This window comes from Juglans regia, chromosome 14 (assembly GCF_001411555.2).
Source record: "Juglans regia cultivar Chandler chromosome 14, Walnut 2.0, whole genome shotgun sequence".
NCBI classification, from domain to species: domain Eukaryota; kingdom Viridiplantae; phylum Streptophyta; class Magnoliopsida; order Fagales; family Juglandaceae; genus Juglans; species Juglans regia.
Genome location: NC_049914.1, coordinates 25,584,634 through 25,600,330, shown reverse-complemented (window position 1 = coordinate 25,600,330; position 15,697 = coordinate 25,584,634). Strand labels below are relative to the sequence as shown.

At 33.9% G+C, this 15,697-nt stretch overlaps 1 non-coding gene across 1 annotated transcript; it reads left to right on the top strand.

The window, feature by feature from the left end:
• The first annotated feature begins 15,224 nt into the window (after window positions 1–15,224).
• LOC118344616 lies at window positions 15,225–15,331 on the top strand. Its single transcript, XR_004798396.1, has one exon. It is a non-coding gene; the product is annotated as a small nucleolar RNA R71 (small nucleolar RNA).
• The last annotated feature ends 366 nt before the right edge of the window (window positions 15,332–15,697 follow it).

Genomic DNA, 15,697 nt, shown 5'->3' with positions numbered 1-15,697 from the left:
AACTTTTTATTGTTATATAATTTATAAATTTATAAGAAAATATAATTTTTTTATAATGCAATTATGTTATTTTTATTCTTATCTATATATATTTTATAGATATATATATATATATAAAATGACTATATATATATATATATAAAATGACTATATATATATATGTATATATATATATGTATCTACTACTATTATAAAATAGTCTATCCATAAATGAATAGTTCTTTTTAGGGGATTTTTACTTTCCATTTATGTCCCTCCATGATTCTCTTATTTACGTTTTTGCCTTTCTTTGTTATTTGTCGGAGACGTTTGGATTCAAAAATGACTTGAGATGAGTTGAGATGACTTGAGATGGATTGTGAATAGTAATGAGATGAGTTGTGAATAGTAGTGAGATTTGTGAGTTAAAGTTGTTGAATAATAATGAATAGTAGTGAGATGAGTTGAGATGAGCTGAGATGTCCTACGAATCCAAACGTGTCCTAAATGTTTCTGACATTCTGTGCATTTTAGCCTCTTTACTTTCCATTTCTTTCCCTCAATGTTTTGGGTTATTTATATTTTTGTCCTTGTGTAATGATTTGTCTTATGGTTTCTATACGTTTTTGTCCCTACTTTATCGCATATGTGCATTTTTGCCCCTGGCTGCAGTTATTGATTTTGAATTTGCTTCTTTTACATTTCTTTTCTTCCTGACAGGGCGTGGCCGCATAGCTTCTCTTCCTGTGTTGCTCATTGTTGGCCTTTTATTTTCTATTTCGGTCCGAACAAAATCGGTTTCTTTTGCATTTGATTTTACACTTTTGGTTCTTGCACAGTGCGGTGGTGTGATGTATTGTCAGATAATTAAATTTATTAGAGGGCTGATAGGAGGGTTGAAGGCAACGCTTTTCAATTCACGAATGGTTGCAAGAGGAATATCGGCTAATTGGGAGGTTGCAAGAGGAACATCGAAGGTGAAGCATTGAAGAAAATTCGTTTTTGGGTATATCTTGACTGGTTTTCTTCTTTGGTCTTCGCGGTGCGTTGTGGGTAATTTTTCGATTCCTATTTTTTTTCCTTTCTGCGAGATTTGGATCTGAAAATATATTTTCTATACACTTTAGTTTTTTTTTTCTTTTAGATTTTGCTATTTTTTTTTGCTTGTCTGCAGAAAGTAAATTTATATAGAAACAATAGTTGTTGTCTTATTGTCTACAGAAACAATATCTAAATAAGAGAATCGTAGATAACGGAAAGCAATAGTTTATTTTGCTTGTTTACGGAAAGTAAATTTATCTCTTATTTATAAGTAAATTTTTCCTTATTGTGTTTTGTTGTTTGTCTATACAAGCAAACCTCTTATTTACGGTCGTTACCATACATTCTTCATTTTTACAATAAATTTATCTTCATATCCAACAATTTAATTCTTAAAAAATTTTACATTCTTGGAACAAGCCTCCATTTGTTAGAAACATCTTTTACTTCTTATCAACAGTTAGCTAGATCATCTCAGTCTTAAGCTATACAATGAATTAATTATAAAAAAAAAATACATTCAATTCCATTATACTGAACCAAGAAACATTTCATTTTAAAGGATTTGACATTTAAACAGATAAATTCATCCTTCTGCAACTATATTCAACTTCTCATTCCAAGGAAAAAAAAATCCAATATATATGATGCCAATAACTATAAATTAAATATGCACATATGTGATGTTAAATCTGCATATATGTGATGTAAAGGTTCTATAGTCTAAATTTTTTTTTGTATTATCTACAAGACGGCAAAACATATTGTAATAGTAAAACAAAAAACACAAAAAATGTTTCTTTTGTCCCCAAAAAGGAACAAATAAATGAATAAAATTTTAATAAAATAGTGAAGTAATGTTATAGGTATGATTATATTTTCCCTTCATTTCTCAAAGATGTTGATGGCAACAAAATATTAGTTTGTATTGTTATTACCCTTTCTTTGTATGTATATTAGTTTTATAATTGTTTGTATGAGATCATATTGCTGATGCAGATTTTGTGTGGTGGATGTAATGATTTCATGGAAATGAGGCCAACATGATATTAGTTTGTATTGTTATTACCCTTTCTTTGTATGTATATTACTTTTGTAATTGTGTTTGTATGAGATCGTATTTGTTTATGCAAATTTTATGGGGTGGATGTATAGATGTAAATGTATACAGGTAGGTGGTTTGATATTTTTTTATGATGGTTCCAACGATACAGATGTATAAAGCTAGATGTTTTTGTTAGATTATTTACTTGTAAATTGAAAAGGTTGTTTGAAGTTCATAGGAACTATGTGGGGTTTGAATTTAGAAAATAGTCTTGTAGTTATTTCATTGTGCCCGTATCTGTGTTTTTTTCTTGTTTGTTACATTCTTATGCTCCATTTTCTACATGCTTATTTTTATTTTCCTGTCAACTCATCTTTTTTATGGTAATTTTCATTGGGAGTTCTGAGTATCCAGTGTTGCTTCCTATTTTTGTCTCTATGTCACAAAAGGGTTTGTGGAATTTTTTGCAGTGATTTTATTCTTTTTGTTGTAGTTATTCTAAATATGTTTTGTTCCTTTTTGTTTATAGATTGTTCTTATTTAAGTGTGATGTTTGGTAGCAATTCATTTCGATCCGATGTTTTTTTATTTAATATTTTTTTCACTGTATTTTTCTAACATTTCTTGCTAATTTCAATTATTTATGTGAATTCAAAACAAATTATCTGGTCGGTTTGATCTATTGCTTGTCTCATTTTCTTACCCCTCATTCTCGTCAGCTTTTTTGGTTGTTTGATACAAGTCTGTTTCTTTAACTCTCTCTTATAAAAAAATTGATAGATTTTTTCCCACAAAATATTATTTGTTTTCTCCAAATTATTGAAAGAATGTTTGATTTTATTTTTGTTTGCAATTATTCATATCATTTGCTATCTGTTGCCGTAAATTTTATATGATCGATATGTAGATACAAATGCTAAAAATTAGGTGTTCTCCTTTTTTTTCCTTTGTGATAGTTCCATTAAAAACTATTGCTATTCCTGACGTTATTTCGGTAAGTATCCCTCTCATATGTAATCTCTTAACATTTATAGCTATCTTATTAGATTTAGTAATTTCTCATTTGGTACAATGGTATTTTCAAAAAGTTTCATTCTATTGGATTTGTATTGCTTTGTCTTCAATAAATATTGAATTCCTCCCAGCATTCATTCCTTATTTTATCATTCATAATGGTGAAAATCACATCCCTTTAAAAAATATGCATTGTAATAATCATTCTTAACAGTGAGAATTAGATTTATTTAAAAATTACATTCCTTCGTCTGCACCAAAGATCTTATAGATGAATCTTAAATTCTGGATATATTGTTAAATTATTAATTGATAAAAATTCAATTCAAGACATCCTTTATAGGGTTTAGGAATATCTTGGATGGTATAGTGAAGGTACTCTCATTAATTTCTTCTTTTTTTTTCGGTGAACTTAGGATTAGAACTTAAAATTTAGGCCTCAACAATTACAAAGCAAGATCTTCCTGCTTATTTTTGGACCGATGGCTTTTCAAAAACCTAATTGAATTACATCAAATGAGTGTAATAAAAAAAAAATAGTATGCTCAAATCTAAGAAATTCCATAGATTGAAAAAATTAGCCCCTAGACAAGATAAAAATGAAAGGAAGCGACAACCGTAACCTAGATATATAGGCATTTGATTAGGGATTCAAATTAAATTAATTATTAGACATAGGGGTATTTTATATATTTTAGATGGTTTCTATTTACATAAAAAAACATGTTTTTATTGGCATTGAGGAAAAGTGTGCATAGAACCCAATTGTTTATCTCTTGTGCTTCTTGGATTTTCATTCTTGGCACTTATTAGTTATATATGGATGTGTTTTCTTCCTATCTTAGTTTAAAATTATTTGCATCAATCTCAATTTTAATTATAATTAATTAAATATGATGTTCAATCCAATGTGAAATTTTATCAACATGTCTGTAAGATTTCCTATTTCCTTATAGAGTCAGGTTTTCCCTTTACATCTTGTTCATCAATTCTATCATTCTCAATTCTTCCCCAATGAATTCCAATTCCTGGAGAAATACTTATGTTCAGTAAATAAATGAAAAGTGGTAAGATTGATTAAAATATTAGTAACCATACATCTACACATTAATCAATTTCCTTAAATTTTGATAAATTGAACTCTTGTTATAAAATTCCCCAATGTGTTGAAAACCAACCAAAAAAAGGGCGTTGGTATAGTTCCCTATCAGAAGAGCAAAAATAGGCTCATCACAAAAGGAACAGAGACAAATATGCTCTAAACAAAGCATCTAAACATGATGTTGTTCAGGATGAAGGGCAATTTCTATCTTGCCCTATGGTTGCTTCCAGCCAACCAAGTGTTTCAAAGAATAATCTCAAAGTTGTGCACAACAATGACGTCTCCCAGCGATTGCAGAATAAAAGGCAATGCATTTATAACAATGATGTTGAGGCGAGTGAGGTGTCCTCTACACAAGGAATTGAATATTGTCCTGATGTTGATGTTTCCGCTTCTAATTATTGGGTCGATGCATCTGTCCTAATGGGACAAGAATTTGTTCAACCGAGCAGTTCTACAAATTCTTTAGTATCTAGGATAAGAACTACAGATGTACAAAATACAAGCAGATTTGATCAAGTTGTAATTCAGCAGGTCTACTGTACATCCTTTCTTTTTTGTTTTACTTTTCCATCAACTCTTCTATTTGTTTCTCAATATGGCCAAAAATTCACTTGATGGGCTGCATGTCTTGTTCAATAGGCTGCCTATCTTATTCATGACCAACCCAATCTCGAAACAACGATATCAACACATTCTCGGGGTAAGGAACAAGTTTACAAATCAATAACAGTTCTCCATCCCTCTTTGTCATTTTATTATATATTGGCCGATGATACTTTTGATGTAATCATTTGCACCACCTAAGAATCTGCTTCTGTTATTTGATGTGTGTTTGGCTTTTGCCATAGGAAAGCGACATCAACGATCCATTAGCCTAAGGCAAATATTACAAAGTGTATCACTTGAAGTAAATTTCTTGCCATTGGTGCCACCTTGTAAATACTGTAAAGTAAAAATATTTCATCATGAGACAAATGGCTTTTGTTGTGCTAATGCCACCATTTCTTTGATTGCTGATCAAGTTCCTGATCAGTTTTACCATCTATTTACTGAAGAGTTAAGTGATTCTACCAGATTTCGTATCTATGTGCACACATATAATAACAAATTTGCATTTACGTCATTCGATGTGAAATTTGATAGAGATCTATGCAAAAGGAACAAAGGAATTTATTCATTTTGGGCTCAAGGACAGATCTATCATTACATTAATGAGTTGTTTCCTCTTGATGGTCATCCTTCTTATCTGCAATTATATTTTTATGACACTGAACATGAACTACAAAATCGAGTTAATGACTCTGGAAGATTGGATCCATTGATTATTACTAAACTCATGTCTATTCTTGAGGTTAATCCATATTCGCGCTTTTTTAGAAGCCTTGGCGACATACCTAATCTGGAAAAATGTGAGATCCAAATCAGATCAGAAGTGGGTCTGAATCAACGTGTTTTTAATGCACCATCAACCTCACAAGTCATAGCTATTTGGATTGAGAGTGATGACTCTGCCCCTTTAAGAGGGAGAAACATTGTCATTTTCAATCATTCAGATGGCAGTCATATAGTTTAATATTATTTTGGTTGCTATGATCCTTTGCAATATCCGTTGTTATTTCTATTCGATAATATTGATTGGCATCAAGGTATACAAAGAGTCAAGAAAGGAATAACATTTTCACAAACTGAAACAAGGCCATCAGTTAATCTCGAACAATCAATATCAGCAGATGAGTTACTTATAAGAGAGCAATAAGGTCAGAATAAGTGTTCTTCTTTTGATCGTTAAAATTTTGACATTTGAATATGCAACTTCTTACTCTATCGTTTTGTTTTTACAGTTTTGGGCAGAAAAAGAAAACAATCAATTGTCTCATGTCGTGAATATTACTGCTACAAGTTACAAATCAGAACAAATGATAAATCTATCATGCTACTATCTGGCCATTTGTTTCAACAATTTGTTGTTGATATGTACGTCAAAATTGAAATTTCAAAATTAGATTATTTTCGAACTAAACAACAACAGATTCGATCTGAAGTATATAAAAGAATTGTTGATAGTATTTCAGTTGGAGAAACTAATGCTTCCAAAGTTGGCAAGCACATTATTTTACCCTCGTCTTCTATTGGTGGCCCAAGATATATGTGAAAAAGATATATGGAAGCAGTGGTTTTAGTCCAGCATTTCAGAAAACTCAATATATTTCTAACTATGACATATAACCTAAGTTGGAAAGAAATCTTAAATGAATTCGGGTCACAAGAAAAAGCACAAAATCGATCTAATTTAATTGCACAAATTTTTAGGGCAAAATTAGAAGCGTTGAAGGATGATTTACTCAAGCGACAAGTCTTTTGGAAAAGTTTCTGCTTCTGTTTATGTAATTGAACATCAGAAAAGATGACTACTACATGCTCATTTCTTAATTATATTACAAAGAGATTGGAAAGTTCATGCTCTTGAAGCTTTTGATGAGATTGTCTCTGCAGAAATCCCTGATCAAAATAAAAATCCACATTTATACAAAACATTTGTGAAGCATATAATGCATGGCCCCTGTGGAATATTAAATCCAACCAATGTCTGTATGAACAAAAATGGTTGTTGTAAAAACCATTATAAAAAAACTTCGCATCCAGTATAACTGTTAGAGCTAACTGTTTTCCACAGTATAGGTGTTGCAAAAATGGAGTTATTGCCAAGGTCAGGGGTAAAGACTTGGATAATCATTGGGTTGTTTCTTATAATCCATATTTTGTTGCGAAATTTGATTCTCACATTAATGTAGAGATTTGTTCTACGATCAAGGTTGTGAAATACCTTTTTAAGTACATCTATAAAGGCCATGATCGTGTCGCTTTTAATTTGATTTCTGAACAAATTACTCATGACATAGATGAAATTTAATAGTTCCAATTAGCCCTATGGATTTCTTCACTTGAAGCCATGTGGAGAATATATGGTTTTATTCTTAACAAAATGTATCCATCTGTGTATAGTTTGCATCTCCATCTTGAAGATCAACATTTGGTAGCTTTTCGCCCTCATGAAGATTTGACCAATATTCTAACCTCTGATCGCTCTGCGAAATCGATGTTAACAGAATGCTTTTTAACAAACCAAATAAATGAAACTACGCAAACATTGTTATACAAACAATTTCCCAAAATTTTTGTTTGGAGTCAACAACACAAGATGTGGAGTCCTAGAAGAAATAAAAGTGTTATAAGCAGAATTGTCGCAACAAGCCCATTTAAAGGAGAAAGATATTATCTACGGATCTTATTAAATCATATAAGAGGCCCTTTATCATTTGATCATCTCAAGACAGTTACCAGTGTAGTGGCACCAACATTTCGTGAAGCAGCTACATTGCATGGTCTATTACAAAAAGATAGTAATCTGGAAGATACTTTGTAAGAAGCATCTCTGTATCAAATGCCATACAATTTGAGGTGGTTATTTGCAACAATTCTTGTTTATTCTAATCCAACAAATCCAAGAAAAATTTGGAAACGCTTTGAGCAAGATATGTCAATGGATTTTCAACAAGATAGTACAAACTCAGCAGAAATCAAAACTAAAGTTTTGCGAAATATTACTTTCATTCTTGAATCTATGGGGAAAGACATCAACACACTTAATTTGGTAGATAATAATGTTTCTTTTAATGACGAACAAACTGAATCTAAAGAGAATGATGAATCGGCAGTTGTAATTCTGGAGGAAGATCTCTTCGCTTCAACAGCTCTTAATTATCAACAATAAAATGCATACAATTCAATCTTGGAAGAAGTCTTCTCAAACCAACCTGCTGCATTTTTTGTCGATGGCCCAGGTGGCACAGGAAAGACAAATCTATATAAAGCGCTCCTTGCTTCAATTAGATCAAAACAATTAATTGCACTTGCAACAACATCGTCTGGTATTGCTGCATCTATTTTGCCAGGAGGTCGGACAACACATTCAAGATTTAAGCTTTTTGTTTCTAAGTGGGTTGAAGCCATTCCATGTAAAAAAAATGACCATAAGATTGTACTTAAGTTCTTGAAAGAAAACATTTTTGCTAGATTTGGCATGCCTAGAACTATCATTAGTGATAATGGAACTCATTTTTGCAACAAACCATTTGCTGCCTTCATGAAAAAATATGGTATACACCATAAGGTTTCCACCCCATATCACCCGCAAACGAATGGGCAAGCTGAATTAGCTAATAGGGAACTTAAGCACATCTTAGAAAAAACAGTCAACCCCAACAGAAAAGATTGGTCTTTAAGGCTTACTGATGCACTTTGGGCTTATAGGATAGCCTTTAAAATCTCTCTTAACATGTCCCCTTATCGCTTGGTATATGGAAAGACATGTCATCTTCCCGTTGAGCTTGAACATAAGGCATATTGGGCTATTAAACAATTTAATTTTTCTATTGACTATGCTGATTCTGTGAGAAAATTTTAGATTTCAGAACTAGATGAGCTTAGACGAGATGCATATGACAATTCCAAATTGTCAAAAGAACGCATGAAGGTGTTACATGACAAGCACATCCAAAGAATGAATTTTGAGCCCAATGAACAAGTCTTACTTTACAATTCCCGCCTCCATCTATTTCCAGGCAAATTAAGATCGATGTGGAGTGGTCCTTATGTAGTTAAGGCGGTGTTTCCATATGGAGCTGTTGAGATTACTAATCCTCAAAATGGAAATACTTTCAAAGTCAATGGCCAACAACTTAAACATTTTTTGGCAAAACTTTCACATGAGGATGTTTTCATTCCTTTGAAAGATCCCACTTATTCTCATGGTCCTTAGCTCATTTTTGTTTTGCTTTAATTTTCTTTCTGCTTTTATTTGTTCCAGTTCTATGTTTTGTTCTTTCCTTTTTTCTTTTTCTTTAGTATATCTTTTTAGGTTCAGCACTGTTTATTCTTTTATGGTTTCATTTTTACGTTCACAATCCCTTCAGCCATCTCAGGTATTTTCCTTCGGCCCTATTTTCTTTCATGCCTTGTTTTATTCATGATTTGCATTGAGGACACTGCCCATTTTTAGTTGGGGGGTAAGGAGAGCCTTCTACCATTAGTCTCTCAGGATTAATTATTGTGGGGTCTGAATTTTTTGTTGCTACCAAGCTATTATTTTCACACTTCTCTACTTAAGATCAGATAGTTGCAGTTTTGGGCTACACTAATTCCCATTGGTTAGTTTTAAGTTTGACACTTGACCTTATGATATGTCTTAGCAACTCAAACTTGGGAAAGTTACTTCAAAGCTATTGATTGATGACCTTAATTGACACAAGCAGATACTTTTTGTGATTTGTTTGATGACAATCAGTGGTTTCTTCTAAGCAACTAGCAAAAACTACAATGAACCATATCTTAATAGCTTAGGAAAAGTGTGATAAAAAAAAAAAAAACAAGAAGAGAGAGAGAGAGAAAGGTTGTAAAAGTATATGAGAAAAGGGGCAGGCTAGAGATCATGCACAAAATAAAAAATGGTGCAAGTACATTGGAAAAGGCTGCCTATCACCGGGATCTATAAAAAAAAAAAAAAAGGGTCTTTCAAAGTGTGATAGCGTGAAAGCCGCTAATGTAATGGTTTTGAATTGGAGTGAAGACCTTTTGGTTTTTCTTGAAAAAGTTGCTAGGCTGAAACTATTATGAGAAATCTTGAAACTAACAAACGGAAATCTGTTCACACACTTGGTGCACTCAAAGATCTTCAACTTAAGTACATTTCCCTTATTTGAGCTCTTGAGAATTTTATAAGCTTTTGTGTTGAGCTGAAACCTGACTTGACTACATTCTAATGCCCAGGATTTCAATATGATTGATCTTTTGTAGAGATTTTTGAGTTTAGCAGCTCACTCTTGGATCCTACAATATTTTTATCGCATTATTTGCTAGAGACTAGCAAAAAGCTAGTTGGGGGATGTGATAAAGTGTTAAAAATTACATGATTAAGTTGCTAAAATGAATGATTTGTTTAACCAAAAAATGAATTGAGCACTTAATTATATATTAAAATTTAATACTTGACTCGATGTTAAATTTTGATTAATATCCCAAATTTTATTATGATATTTTACTTATGTTGCAGGCCATTGTGGGAAAGATGTTAAAAATATATGGGTATTATTGGACGTACCCAACTAGCATGGCAGCAACAAAAGAAATGCACAGCAGCTATGGATTGGAAACAAAACAAAGAAAAGAAATGAAAGAGGGCTTCATGACAGCAGGCTTCACGCAAGTGAAGACGCACTGCAGGGGAGGCACGATCGTGGCTTCACAGCGTGGCCTCACAGCAAATCCACTCACGCGAGCAGGAGTTAAAGACGCATTGCAGAGGAGGACTAGAGTCAAAACGCAGGGGGCTGAGGATGAAATGCGCAACTGGGAGACGCGCACAGGGTGGAGACCACTCATGCAAACCTGGGCTGGACTCAAAACGCAGAGAGTTGAAACGCAGAGCTGTGCTAGGCTGACTCAAAACGAGCGCACTGCAGACGTGAAACGCATACTGCACGGGGCTGAGGCTCAAAACGCAGGAGTCGACAGAAACGCGGAAACGCTGGGTTGAGGCTCAAAACGCACAAAGAGGAATGTAAAACGCAGAGAGAGGGAGGAAAACAGAGAGTATAAAAAGAAAATGCACAAATGGTTTGTTGCAAAAATGAGTTCCATTATCACTAATGATAGCTCTAGGCATGCTAAATCTAGCAAAAAGTTTTTCTTTCAAGAACTTAAGCACAATCTTTTGGTTATTTGTTTTACATGGAATAGCTTCAACCCACTTAGAAACATAATCAACAGCCACGAGTATATACAAATAACCAAAAGAAGATGGAAATGGCCCCATAAAATCAATCCTCCAACAATAAAAAATCTCAATAACCAAAATGGGTTGTAAAGGCATCATGTTTCTCTTAGTGACTGTGCCTAGTTTTTGACATGGCTCACAAGATTTGCAAAAATTGTACTCATCCTTAAACATATGTGGCCAATAAAACCCACTTTGTAGAATTTTTGCAACGGTTTTATGTGCAGAAAAATGTCCCCCACAAGCCTCATTATGACAAAAAGAAAAAACAGCTTGTATCTCATGATCAGGCACACATTTCCTTATGATTTGGTCAGAACAATATTTAAACAAGTAAGGATCACCATAGAAGAATGACTTTACCTCATGCTTGAATTTTCATATGTCCTGAGCACTCCAATGGGGTGGAGTTTGTCCTATCATCAAAAAATTAACTATGTCAGCAAACAAAGGCAAATTTTCAACTGACATTAATTGTTCATCAGGAAATGAGTCAAGGATAAGGATAGTGTGCTCATTTTCAGCAAATGTAAGCAGAGACAAGTGGTCGGCAACTACGTTTTCAGCACCCTTCTTGTCTTTGATAATAAGGTCAAATTCTTGGAGAAGAAGAATCCATCGGATTAAACGTGGTTTAGCATACTTCTTCGACAATAAGTACTTTAATGCTACATGGTCAATGAAAACAACCACAGGAGAACCAAGAATATAAGTTCGAAACTTGTCTAATGCAAAAACTACAGCAAGCAATTCCTTTTTTGTAGTAGAATAATTTTTTTGGGCTCCATTTAGAGTTCTACTTGCATAAGAAATGACATGTGGGAACTTATTTCTACGCTGTCCAAGAACAGCTCCTATGGCAACATCGCTAGCATCACACATTATCTCAAAAGGAATAGACCAAATAGGGGGCTGCATGATAGGGGCTGTAGTGAGCAAAATTTTCAGCTTATCAAAAGCATCTTGACAAGAAGAGGTCCATTCAAAAGCAACATCATGCATAAGTAACTTACACAAAGGCTTAGAGATAGAACTAAAATTTTGAATGAATCTCCTATTAAACCCAGCATGCCCAAGACATGATCTGATTTCTTTTACTGTTTTGGGTATAGGAAGCTTGGAGATAAGTTCGATCTTAGCTTTATCAACTTCAATACCTCGTGAGGAGACTATGTGATCAAGAACTATGCCTTATTGAACCATGAAATGACACTTTTTCCAATTGAGAAGCAAATGCTTCTCTTCGCACCTGGCTAAAACAGCTTGTAAGTTAGTCAGACATACATCAAAAGAACTACCAAATACAGAAAAATCATCCATGAATACTTCCAAACAGTTTTCAATCATGTCGCTAAAAATACTAAGCATACATCTTTAGAAAGTAACTGGTGCATTACATAGTCCAAAAGGCATTCTTCTAAATGCAAAAGTGTCAAACGGGCAAGTAAAAGTTGTTTTCTCTTGATCTTCAGGTGCTATTTCTATTTGGTAAAAACCAGAATATCCATCTGGTGCATTACATAATCCAAAAGACATTCTTCTAAATGCAAAAATGCCAAACGGACAAGTAAAAGTTGTTTTCTCTTGATCTTCAGGTGCTATTTCTATTTGGTAAAAACCAGAATATCCATCAAGAAAGCAATAGAACTCATGGCTCGCAACTTTTTCTAACACTTGATCAAGAAATGGCAAAGAGAAATGATCTTTCCTAGTGGAGGCATTCAACTTCCTATAATCTATACACATTCGCCAACCAGTAGAAATCCTAGTAGGAATCAGTTCATCTTTCTCATTTTTCACAATGGTAAACCCAGATGTTTTTGGAATTACATGAATGAGACTTACCCATTTGCTGTCCGCAATAGGGTAGATGATTCCCACGTCAAGTAGTTTCAAAATTTCTGTTTTTACCACCTCTTTCATGATAGGATTTAATCTCATTTGCATCTCCCTAGAGACTTTAGCATTTTCTTCTAAATAAATCCTATGAATGCACACAAGAGGATTTATACCTTTTATATTTGCGATTGTCCACCCAATGGCACATTTGTGCTGCTTTAAGACTTCCATCAATTTCCCTTCTCGATCATGAGAGAGTTGGGCTGAAATCACTACTGGGAAGGTGCTGTCCAGTCCCAGAAATGCATATTTCAGGTCATTCGGCAATAGCTTCAACTCTAGTGTTGGGACCTCATTTGCTGAAGGCTTCAAACTTTCTGTCAACGGTGGGAGTTGCTCAATCTTTGGCCTCCATTTAGTCTCAAATTTATTTTTTGCATTAAAAACAGGAGAAACATCAATGGGGGTGTCATCAGTGAGGAGTTCACAAATATTTTCTAACTCAAACAGAAAGTTAGTGGGCTGGTATGCCAAATTAGTCTCTTCCTCAAGAATATTTTCCAACAAATTAACTTATTGTACATCTTCAAGTCTTGAGGTTGCCTACAAATATTGAAAATGTTTAGTTCAAGGGTCATGTTCCCAAAACTCAGCTTTAAAACACCACTCCTACAATTTATTAATGCATTTGAAGTAGTAATAAAAGGTCTCTCAAGAATCACAGGTGCTTGAAAAGAAGATTTTGGTGTCAAGTAAACATCCAACACAACAAAATCTACGGGATAAAAGAATTTATCCACTTGAACCAAGACATCCTCAACAACTCCTCTTGGCATTTTAATAGACCTGTCCGCTAGTTGTAAAATGATAGGAGTTGGTTTTAATTCCCCCAAACCAACTTGGTTTTAATTCCCCCAAACCAAGTTGCTCATAAACACTTGAACCTAGATCTAACAATGGTTGACCAATTTTTGAACTTCCTATAACACAAGCAATTGTTGGTGAACCGGGGTCTTTATATTTTGCACATTTAAAGACCCTTAACTTGACAAGTTTTCTTTTGTTGGTGAACCAATTTTTGAAAAGTTTTAACTAATTTTTGAAAAGTTTTCTTTTGCACATTTAACTTCCTTTGTTGGTGAACCAATTTTTGAAAAGTTTGTGAACCGGCTGAAATCCCTTTGTTGGTGAACCAATTTTTGAAAAGTTTTCTTTTGCACATTTAACTTCCTTTTAACCGTACACAAATCTTTTAGAAACTTAACATATGTAGGAATTTGTTGAATAGCATCCAACAAAAGGATATTAATCCTAACTTGCTTGAATATTTCTAAAATTTTAGATTGGTGTTTGTCTTTATGCAGAGGAACCAATCTTTGAGAAAAAGGAGCAGGCACAGGACATGAAATCTTTTCAGTTTCAGTTTCATTTTGTTCAAACTCACCATTTTCAGCTTTATTTTGTACAGGTTTAGAGACCTTACCAGCCTTGTCTGAATCTTGAGCTAGAATGTTCACCACCCTACCATTTATCAAAGTAGTGACCGCCTTCACTTGCCTTACATTTGAACTCTCAACCGCTCCTTGTGGTGGCTGACTTTGTGGATTGGGTTGAGGTTGTGCAGGAAGTTTTCCTTTCTCTTGAGAGCTCCATGCCGTAGTCATCTTTGTAAGTGTGCTCCGAATGTCATTTATCGTTTGAGAGTTTTGATTGTTGATTGTTGCTTGACCTTGCATAAACTGCTGCAAGGTGTTTGACAATTACTGTACTCTCTTCAAATCCCTTTTTTTGCATTGGAGGTGCTTGAATTGAGAGTTGAGAGGGTCCCGGAGCCAAGGCTACTGGAGCTACTTGCTGGTCATTCCTCCACCCAAAATTTGGGTGGTTTCTCCATCCTGGATTATAAGAATTAGAGTAAGGACCAGAATATGGTTTTTGTATCATATTTACAACATTAGATTGGTCCAACAATACCTCTTTGAATGCGGGGATCGTGGGACACTCATTAGTTGAATGCCCATGATCATCACATATGCTACACTTCTCTGAATTTTTATGGACAGCATGCACTTCATTTACCTTTTTCAATTACATAGCTTCCATTTTTCTAGACAACAAGGTTAATTTAGCACGCAAATCATCATCTTCTTCTAAAGTATATTTTCCATGACCAGACTCAACTTGCCTAGACCTATCAAGCACATCAGTTGTGTCTCAAGATTGAGCATTTTCAGCAAGGTAATCAAAATATTCAAATGCTTCCTCAGGCTCTTTGTCAAAAAATTCTCCATTACACATGGTTTGTACAAATTGGCGCATTTTAGGTGTCAAACTTTCATAAAAAAAAACTTATCAAACGCCAATTTTCATAACCATGATGAGGACAAGCATTTAAAAGATCCTTGAACCTGTCCCAACTTTGATAAAAAGTTTCAGAATCTTTTTGGATAAAGTTCATGATTTGTCTTTTAAGTGCGTTTGTCCTATGTATTGAAAAAAATTTCTTTAAAAATTCAGTTTGCATTTCCTGCCATGTGCCTATGGATCTAGGTCTTAATGCATTTAGCCATGTTTAAGCCTTATCTATCAAGGAAAATGGAAACAACTTTAGTCTAATAACCTCCTCAATGCATGTCCGGTCCATGAATCTAGAACAAACCTCTTCAAATTCTTTAATATGAAGGTACGGATTCTCGAAATCCATGTCATGAAAATGTGGAATTAATGGAATCATTCCAGGTTTGAGATTAAAGACATTTGCATTCAAATGTTGGATTATGCATGAGGGTGTGCTAATCCTGACAGGTTGTAAATAATCTCTAAGTGTCCTATTCTGATTCAC